Source organism: Desmodus rotundus, chromosome 2 (assembly GCF_022682495.2).
Source record: "Desmodus rotundus isolate HL8 chromosome 2, HLdesRot8A.1, whole genome shotgun sequence".
In the NCBI taxonomy this organism is placed as follows: domain Eukaryota; kingdom Metazoa; phylum Chordata; class Mammalia; order Chiroptera; family Phyllostomidae; genus Desmodus; species Desmodus rotundus.
The window spans coordinates 125234259-125245007 of record NC_071388.1 but is presented as its reverse complement, the minus strand read 5'-3'; the positions used below and the strand labels follow the sequence as shown (position 1 = coordinate 125245007).

General features: G+C 48.1%; 1 pseudogene; it reads right to left on the bottom strand.

Annotated features, from left to right (window-relative positions):
* Positions 1–587: 587 nt before the first annotated feature.
* Positions 588–10496, bottom strand: LOC112313061 (cell division control protein 42 homolog pseudogene; annotated as a pseudogene).
* Between the last annotated feature and the right edge of the window lie 253 nt (positions 10497–10749).

Here is a 10749-nt window from a genome sequence, read left to right as displayed (position 1 = left end):
CTCTATAGTTTCCCATCACCACCAGGTATGCAGGGGTCAGCCCGGAGCTCCCACGCCAGGCTGGGCCACTGGGATTTCTGGGGAGCTCAGTACACGGCCCCACCCTCCACCTGGGCAAGGGAGCAGTCCGGCCCTTCTGGCTTTCTCATTGCCGTGTAGTGCCTGGGGCTCTGTCATCCCCTTTCCATGGCTCCCTCACTGCGGGGCTGTGAGAGGCCGGCACAGGCCCCTTCTCAATGACCTGCCAGTGTCTAGGGGTGTCTTCAAGGGAGTCATTAAAATAAGGGCACATGGACTGGGGAGGACAGGACAGCAAAGAGCTGGTGGAGTAACGGATGGGGTCCCAGGGCTCCGAGAGGGGCTGGGATGGAGCACTGGGGCCAGTGTAGGCAGTGGCATCAGAAGAAACAGATGTGAGGGAGGAGCTGTGACAAGATAGCTGCCATTGGTGGCTTGATGGGGTACAGGCTTTCTGGGGCATTTGCTTGGGGATAGAACAGCACCTGGTGAGTCCACAAAGACTCCAGACCCCCAGGTCCCTTAGCCCCAGCTGTCAGGCTCATGGAGTCCTAGGAAAATTCATTCAGTCACATGTGGGAGGGTGTGGGTTTGCTCCTTTCCGTGTCAGGTTTCCTGAGTTTGGGGTCCAGTGCTAGGAAACTTCCACCATTGTCCTGGGAAGTCTCCTTGAGGTCCTTCTCGAGATCTAGCGAGCAGGGGATGTTACTGCGTGAGTGATGAGTGACCGCACAGAGGGGTTTCCTTCCTGACTGTGGTCACCGGTCCTTCTCCTGGGCCAGGACAGGGCACCAGGGAGGACAGGGGCAGGTGTGGGGGCTGTGCCCAGCTCACTGTGTCCTAGCACACAGCCCTAGGAGGACTCAGCTCTCCGGGCTCTTGGTTCTGGAGCAACACTCCAGAAGGCTGCCCCTGTTCATTCCAGGAGATTCCTGAGCCCAGACATCTTCCAGGGACCCAAGCTCAGGGACCAGCTGAGCCCCTTGACCCTCCCATGGAGGGGCTACTGGGAGAGGGTGGATGTGCTCAGGAAGGAGGGGCCACTCCAGAGCACCACCCAGCCCGGCTCTCAGGGAGCCTCCCAGGCTGCAAGCAGGCCGTAGGCTAGGTTGTAACCCCAGCCCAGGTGACTCAGGCTGTAGAGAGGACGTGCTCTGGCTCTGGACCAGGCACTGCCTTCCACAGTCTCCATCAAGACCTCGGTTTGCTGATCCCTACACTGCACATAGTTGTGCTGCAGGCAGACCCTCCAGGTCACTCTCTCTAGAATTCTCTGCTCCCAACGTCACAAAGACACACCCTGAGGCAATAGAGGCAGACAAATAAGATTCTAGAACCCCACGCTTGGATCAGACTCTTGTTCTCTGCATTGGTAGCGATGAAGAAGAAACATGTCCCTTTTACTCCTGTTCCCAGAACACGCTCTCCCACTCCTCTTTCCTCTACCTCTTCCCTCTCACTTATTGCCCTCTCCCCCTGCCCTCCACAGGCTCCCCCTTCTGGGCTTTGGCCTGTCCCTCCCCCTGCCCCCCAACCTTGCCAAACCAAGTTTCCCTCTGTCATCAGCAGGGCCGTTCCTCTCCTGCCAGCCCTCAAGGCCAGCAGCCTCTGCAGGTCCTCTGGCATTCCTGGCACCTCCTACCCTGTCAACTCCCATTTCTCTCCTTCCCTCCCCCATGAGCACGTGGTCTCCTACACAGCTAGTCAGTGTCTTCTCCTTCCGAATCCCTCTCCTAGCCCTTTTCTGGCCTCTGGCCCCCTGGGCATAGGGTTCACCGGCCTTTCCCCACCTCCTGACGAGTCACCACTTCCCGCCACCATCTCCCCTCCCTTGGACCATCCTGCAAACTGTCCCAGGGGTCAGGAGTTCCTGCCACAAGGGACCGCTCAAAGATTCAGGTGTCAGATACCCACTGTGTGCAGGGAGCAGAATCCAGTGGGAAGCAGCCACAGGTAATCCTGGTGGAACCCCAGAAATCCAGGAAGCCCTCCGTCTTCCACCATCTCCACAGTGAGTTCTCAGGCGTGTGGGTGTCTAGACCCTTCACCGAGTGGATCCCCCTCCTGGACATTCGTGGAGGAGCGATGGTGCCCTGTGCCTGGTATATTATACTCCCCAAACCAGCCTTCCTGGGAGAGAGTGACTAGGGTCCCTGTGGCAGAACAAGGACTGTCTGGGTTGGGGGTGGGGGGGCAGTGGGAAGAGAGGTGAAGCCCTGCTATAAGGTATTGGGGCCTGGAGGCTGGGGGAGGTCGGGGACCTCGCTGGGACAAAGCTCCCTGTTCACTGTTGTCCTGGGCACTCAGAGGGCAGTTGCTGAGCTCTGCGGTTGAACCGGCCCTCAGCATTGCTGGGTCAGGGCCTTGTTCCTGCAACCTCCCTGGGGACAGCCATAGGCCTCTATTGGCGTGGGAAAATATTGCACCTGGAGGTGAAGGCCATCTGCAGAGGCCCCACTGAGACCTCGGGGGACCCTCCCCCAACACTATCCTTCCCTCCCTTCTCTGCAGGTCCCAGGACAGCCAGGGCTACTCCCACTTCCCATCTCTGACACGAGCAAGGAGAGCCCTGACTGGCCAGACAATGTGGAACCCAGATTCCAACTCTTCTGTCGGCCCAGCTGACCCAAGCAGCTTGAGAGTGGACGGCCAAAAATTGGCCTATTTCCCCCGTGTCCCTAGGAAGGTGAGTCTTGGGAGTGCTGACTTAGTGTGGGGAGGGAGACCCCTGGACACTCAGAGACCACACAGGCTGCCTGCCCATCAAAGGGGCCCCACCTCGGCTGGCTGTCCTGACCATAGCCTGCGGTACTCAGGGTCCAGAACGATGCTTTCTTTTGGCCCCAGTAACCTCCTCAGTTTTCATCACCGCCTTCGGGCCCAGTGAAGTCCTGTGCTGAAGACACACCCTGCAACTGGCGCCACCTCACCAGGAAGCACAGCATTTGCAGGACAGGGGAGCTGGACCCCTCCTGCCCGTGGCCTCCAGTTTGCAAAAGATCATCAGGTGAATGCAGCCTGCCAGGATCCCAACCTCGGGTTCTGCTTTCTAATGCCAAGAGCAGGTGGGGAATCAGGCCGAGTTTGAGGACTTCCTCTACAAGACCCTTCCAGAGAGGTTAGCCCCCTTCCTTTCTCTGTGCATCTGCTGGTGGGGGGGTGTTGGTACCACCCCAAGTGGAGCCTCTGTGGGGTTCCTGATCCACGCACAGTCCAACAGACGAGTAAGAACCTGCTGCCGGAGGCTCCAGTGTCCCCAGGCCCAGCATGGCAGGCCTGGAGGGTGGGAGGACTGGCTGGCTCTGGGGCTTCCTACCAGCCGCAGCCCATGTGCTGTCCAGTCAGGGGAAGAGTCATGGCCTGATCCTGCTTCCAGAAGAATGACCAATTCTCCTACTCCTGTACCTGACCCTCAAGTCCCTCCTGTCTGTTGTCTCTCTCAACACATACAGCAGTCCTCCAGATCAGATATGGGTCACCTTGGTCCATGTGAGACCACACACTGCTCTGCATACCTGGTCCCTCCCCATTCTTGATGGGGTAAATGGGCACATTTGGGCCTGTGTTATTTCCAGAGACCCACAGACACTTGTGCTTTGGGGTCGAGAAGCCCTTCGGTCTCCTGCTCAGTGACTAGGAGACACTGCTAGGAATGCCTATGGAGCCAGCAGTATGAGGTCCAGACTCCTGCAGCCTGGGGGAGGGAACCAGGCAGCCTGAAGGACCCACACCGTCCTTTCAGGACCACAGAGTTGGACAGATTCTATGAACACTGCCCCAGACCACACCCACACTTTTGCATTTGGAAACTCCTCTGGGAATCATCTGGGGCTCCAAATAGCCCCACCCTTGAGGCCCCTGCCTTCTGTCCATGACTTGAGCCTATCCCAGACACTAGCATCTCAGACAGGACACACCAAGGACAGAGCTGTGCCATGTCTATACAAGAAACCCATGACCCAGCCCCTTGGGGTTATGGGACAGGAGATTTGTGCCCTAGAGCTCCTCAGCCCCCTGCCCAGGGCAAAGGAAAGACTGGGTTCTAAGAGGCTTAGCTCAAGTCCCAGAGCTGCAGGGCAATGGAGAAACCTGGGGAAGAAGCTTTGGGGAGGGTTCATGGTTTCTAGTCCCATCACTCTCCATCTTGCAAACTTGCCCTCTCAAGAGATGCATCCGACCTCCAAGTGGGGAAGTGGGAACCATGTTGTAGCCAACTTTTCTTCCCAAGTGCTATTTAGGGTCAACGTTTTATGAGCTCTGATACACCAGGCCCTTCTGCCAACAATAGAAGTTGTTTAAACAAGACCTGTAAGAGGTGCAGCTGGAGTCAACATTCCCACGAACATGTGATTGGACTTGGAAGCTTTATTTCTCCCCACCCAGAAGGACATCCTGCAATTCCCTGAGGGAAATGAAAAGGAGGCAAGGTCATGAGACCTCACGGAGAGCCCAAGACTCACCCAGGGCCGAGGAGGGAGGGCGGTGGTGCCAGGGCCCAGGGCCCCCTTGGAGCCCTGCTGCTAGGGGTCCCAGAGACTTCCATGTTGCCCAGAGCTGGTAGAATGGAGCCTAAAGAGGGCCGGCAACCTCCCCTGACTCTCCTCTTCACTCCAGGCCCCCAGCACCAGTCAGCCTCCCCTTGTCTTTCCTCCAAGTGATAGAAAATAGTTGTTCAAACCATTTCACAGAAGTATGGGCAGAAGGCCAGGGTATGTGGGGCTGGCTCAATAACTTTTTGTAACCTGGTTACAGAAAGATAATTTTGATTATTGTTCTTAATGTGTTTTATAATGAATAAACAGTGTTAAATGCTCTTTTGTAAAGAAAATTGATTCCGTCTGAAGCCCACCCTGACAGCTTCATTTCCTCAGGCGGCAGCTCAGAAGGCCCTGGCCTGAGCTTTCACACGACCCACCCGACCATCGGTATGAGGATGACTGACCAAGTTTCAGAGCGCTCCCACGTCTAGTGCTCCCTGGTACATTTTCTCTAGTCTATTTGGTGATCCAACAGCATCTGGGCTGCCTGGTGTACAGATTCTGAGAAATTAGCATTAATGTTCTTCTAGATGAGAACTGTGTCACGTGATTGTGTTTTTTGAATGAGCCAGGGCAAGACTTTTTTCAATGACTTCCATTTTTACCCAGAATCCACAAAACAGATAGTTGCTAATTATTATATACTATATTTTTATGGAATGTTAAATCATAAGGCCCAAACTAAAACCAGGGCCATCTTATTCAAGAGAACCAATTTAACTTTGTTAAATTCATGTTTAATTTGTTAACACATGTTTTACAATCTGTCAATAAACTTAGGAGACTGGGGAGACCAAAGGAAGACTAGGGCAACATTTTTTGGCAAAGGACATCCAGCTCAGTAAGGAATCAAGAGTCGCCACGTCATTCTGAAGGATATTCCTCTCTCCGTCTGTCCCAGGTTATAAGGCTTCTCTCTTGCTATATCGTTCAGTTGTTTGTTCTGAGTGATTTCTCCATAATTTAGTTGTTAAGTCCAGATTGGTTTTGGGAGGTGGTACATTTACTTCCATTTACTCCTCTGCCATCTTGCCTCCTTCCCCACGTTTTCATTGTAATAGAAAATAATCTTAAACTAAATGGAAAGCCTTAATAGTGGCATTTCGGGTATCAACAAGTTAGGTAAGGAAATTAACCAATCAACCCAAGTTAATTTGATGTATCAAACACTGGCACTATTGCAAACCACTCTGCCCAGAGCTGTATCCTGGGTAAGCAAGAGTCCACACAGCTGGTCCTTCTGGCCTTTCTGAGGGGTCCATGCCTCATTTCCCCTGTGGGCCCACCCCCCTGTCACACAATCCCAGCAGAGAGTGCAACATTTTTCTTTCTCTGCCGTCCTATTTCCTTCAAAACAATTTAAAATCTCTTTGATTTCTCACTGTCATCAAGTAACAGAAAAAAAGTTAATCAAGAGGTGAACTCCGTGATAAATTGTATAATCATGGGAAACCTTGGAAAGCTATTGTGAGCACCAGCCCTACTGACATGTAAAGAGTGCTGGTCTCTATTCTCTGGCATACCCTCAACTCCTCCTTGGGTGCACCCAATGTGGTTTACGTTCCTTTTATTCTCTTCCCTTCCTCTTCTATAGGAACAATATCCCTTAGCTTCCGTGAGATCAGTACAGTTTGAGCCCAGGCATGGCATGGCATCCTACCTGGTTTGGGTCTTAGCTGTGCCACTTGTATGAGTTTGGGCACCTCACCCTTCTGTGCCTCAGGTTCCTCCTTCCCCTGATGCAGATAATAGTAGCATCTCTTCATGGAGTTGTTACAAGACTCAAATAACACATATGCGTATAGCTCAGTGTAGCGCCAGGCGCATGGTATACAATTAACGTGTTAGCTAGAAATAATAACCCCCATCCTGTGGCAAAGTTCAAATGAATGTCTCCATTTTTTTTTTTTTAGTCTTTTTTGCTGGCAACTACATCAAAAACAGAACCAGCCACCCAGACCCCGGAGTTCAGAATCAATCACTGATCTGCATCTTCATGACAAGGGGAGAGAATCATATTAAAAAAGATAAATCTTTTCATTTATGGAAGAAATGCGCACTAGTCAGCGATCTAGTGATTGAGAGACCAACGGAGAGTCCTATAAAGAGACTGAAAACATAATATATTGCCACCATGTCATTGGGTAAATTATTACTGATTTTTTTTAAAGGAAGTCATCAGACAATAGAGTGAAAGATTTGTCTGGTTTTTTTCCTCTGCTTTTTCTTCTTTGATCTGAGATCCACGGTGCTGTCCTTTGAAGAGTGGGTTTCTGATGCCGCTGACAAGCTGCAGGTGGCTTTTGGAGCAGTCCTGTGACCATTTGACATTCTCTTTTACGTGTTTTGTTGACTCGAAGGTGGAAGCTTTGTAACTTTTTTGGCTGATTTATGAATGCAAAACATGACAGGTACATTCTAGGTCTGTACTTGGAACAACCAGATACCCTGCCTGCTTTAAGCATGAACCCACACAGAGCTCTATCCAAACATTTAGGATGATGTCTGCAGACCACCTCAGAGGTCACCCAAACACCACGAATCATTTACAAATGAACAGTTGTGTTCTCTATACAAAGTGACTGTGTGGGCAGAGACAAAGAAAAGAGTAATATTTCAAAATTTCCCTGGTGAGTGGGATGCTACTTTTGTGATTTCTGTAAACCATTCAGATAGTGGTTTCCCCCCATATTTATCATACACATTAGTAAGATAAAATCAAGGAAAATCAATGAAATTTATTTTATTTTTTGAAGGAACTTTAGGTACCACCTGAATTTGCTAATACCTGAGTTCTGAATCTGAAATTTCTTGGGACAACCTTTTTGGCTACATATTCAGTAATGTAAATTATTTACTTTAAGATTTTTTTATTTATATAATTTATTTTGAAGGGTATTTTTGTTTAATACATCTAAAAAGAATGTATATATAAAGAATTGACACATGAGAAAGCATCAGTTCAATACTAATGAATCTACAAGAATTAGGATTTGGGGAAGGTGGAGAAGATTACCTGAATATTTTAAAAAATTGGAAACTGCAACCAAAATAAGCTGATAAAATCCTTATTAATACTTATGGAGAGTCTTCGTGAGACTCTCTCCATGATTTTTACTAAACTAGAGAGCCTCAACTGTCTGCTCTAGGGTTCCTTATGCAAAATAGAAATAAGGGGAGTCCCCTGACTGGTCCCCATGTTGTTAAATTGTTCTCCCACCCCTAGCTCCTTAATGATGCAGTTCTCCATCCTCATAACTTGAAAGAGGATGTGAATCATTCCACAGACATCTGTCTTCTAGCACCACCCCTCATACACCAGGTCTTCAGCTGTGTTCTAGAACACCATATCATACACTATGAAGCTGCAAATCTATGCTAAGCATATAAGACAATGACTGACAAGGAAATAATGTTTTTTTAAAATTATGTACTCAACCCATTTGGTATTTTTTTTTAAAAAGTGCAATACTTTTCTTATCAATGAAAGAAGTTAGAAACTAATGTCAAAAAAATCAGCAAAAAAAAAAATCAGCAAATGGCTAACAAATTTCCTTGAACGTCAGTCACATATATAGTGCATCCTAGAAAAGAGGAGAGGGAAGATAGGTTCCACCCACTCTTATGAGTTTCATCAAATACTGAACCTACTCAAGGGTGGAGAGAAAAGGCAACTTTCAAAAATGGGTATGCTGTTAAATGAGGCTTTTACTCTACTCCTTCCTAAGAGCACCAGGTGGGGGCATGTTTTCTAAACTAGATCTAGGAAGTGGGATGTGGAATCACTCCATCCTCCTCCCCTAAAGGGCTGTCCAATGGTTAATTAATTGTTTTAAAAAATGACTAAATAAAAACAACCCTCCACACTTCCCCCCCCCCCCAAAAAAAAGAAAGAAAATAAATAAAACTAGATGTCCCAGATCACTCTTCAGAGTGGAACCTGGGAGTAGCTTCAACAACCCGAATTAGTCTGTTAGAGAGTTATCACAAGCATGCCCTGCTTTTAAACAAACTAACAAAAAAATTGTTTTTTCAAAATAGCAAAAGAAAAAACTAGTACTGATCACTTTTCTGACAATACACAATTACTCAAAATTAACTAGCACTGAGAGGGGGAAAGGGACCATACCTATGGGCCTTGTTTCACACAAGTGTATATGGGTAGGTGCAGGGCATTTGTCATTATTGCAAAAACAAATTTTAATTTTTAATCTGTAGTTTGATTTCAACATTGCTTTTAGTATGATGCTGACACCAGCTGTGCAGAAAGGGCTCTGGAGAGATGCTCATAGCAGCACATACCTGCGGTTTTCTTTGGTTCTGGAGGCTCCAGGGCAGCCAATATTGCTTCATCAGGTACATTCTTTGGGCCTTTCTGTGTGAGCGCAGAACACTCCACATACTTGACAGCCTTTATGTCACGGGCCAGCTTGTCAGCAGTCTCTGGAGTGATAGGCTTCTGTTTGTTGGCAAGTTTCTCAGTAGTTGGGGGGTCATCTCTGAGATCAATTTGGGTCCCAACAAGCAAGAAAGGAGTCTTTGGGCAATGGTGAATTATCTCAGGCACCCACTTTTCTTTCATATTTTCAAATGAGGATGGAGAGACCACTGAAAAACAGACTAGAAATACATCTGTTTGTGGATAACTCGGCGGTCATCATCTGTCCTAATCCTCTTGCCCTGCAGTATCAAAAAGTCCAAGGGTACATGGCTCTCCACCAGTCATAACTGTGACTGCATAGTTGTCAAAGATGGGTGGTACACACTCAGATGGAAATTTGTTTGTCGTGTAGGATATCAGGAGACGTGTTTTACCAACGGCACCATCACCCACAACAACGCACGTATAGTCTGCATTGCTGAAACAGTTCTCTATCCACTTTAAATATTTCAAATCTGATGATGACCTCAGCGTCTCCACCGGGGTGTTAGCAGCACTGCGCGGGGTCTCCTCCTACTTTAAGATTTTTTAGATTAAAATTACCTTTATATATTCCCAACCCAAAGTTTCCATATACTCTGAGTCTAAATTGATATTGCTGGATTGTCACTGACTACTATTTTTTTTCCAAGCTCTGTCCAATAGAACTTTCTATGATTTTGGAAATGTCCACTTTCTTTGTCATCTGTAGCAATTATGTGGAACTGGATTTTAAATTTTACTTAATTTTAATTAGTTTCAATTTCTGTTTCAATAGCACGTGTGGCTAGTAGCCACCTTATTGGACGGAGAGGGTTTGGACCACTCTGTGAGAGGGATGTCAGAGGACCAAGGCATTCTGAGCTTGGCTGAAGTTAGGTAGAAGCAGAGCTTCAGTGTGCCCACTGCTCCCATCTCCCAACCCTGCCCAAGTCTCAGTCACAAAGCCTCCCCTGGACTCCCTGTTCAACGCTCCTCCCTTCTGGGTACCTGTAAGTCACCATCTGTGTTCCTCTCCTGGTCCTGTGCATGTGCTGCCCTGTGTAGCTAGCTTTTACCCTGTAGGTCCATTCTCTGTGTCCCCTAAGACTGTGAACGTGTGGCACCATCAGGCCACTGGAAGGTCCTATCTCAACACAGGGAGAGGAACCAACTCAGGCAAAAACAAAACAGAAAGACCATGGGCCAAGATTTGTGAACTTTATCCTGAACTCAGCTTGACCTGCTCTGTACCCCTGCCCCTCTCCACCTCTTTTTCATCCTTGCTTGCTTTTCAGGAACACTATTGTTTTTCTCCATCATCCTTGTGTCCTATTCATGTCTCCTTGCTTTGATCTTTCCCCTCAGTTTCCTTATTAGTACCTATCTCTAGTTTTTGGTACCTTGACCTACTTACTGTGCTTCCTGAGAACTGACCTCTTGGGGGTGAAAACAGGTATCTTCCTGAGGCCAGAGCCAGGGCCAGATCCTGCCTGGGACTCTGGGGTTACCTGCTTCCTCCATTCAGTATAGGAACCCATAAACACTTATTGATTGCTTAATACTGACAAAAACCTATTTTAAAAAGACATTTCTCTTTTGCTTTGTTTTGAATAGCTTCTCTATTGTACAATACATGCAGTTGCTTTGCAAAAGCAAAATCAAAACAAATGACTACATGGGGATCTAAGCTGTCCTTCCAACCTGCTTCCTCCTCTCTGATTTTTTTTTTTTACATAAAACGGTATGTATTTAATTATCTCACTTAACAGGAAGTTATAGGTAAGTGGTTCC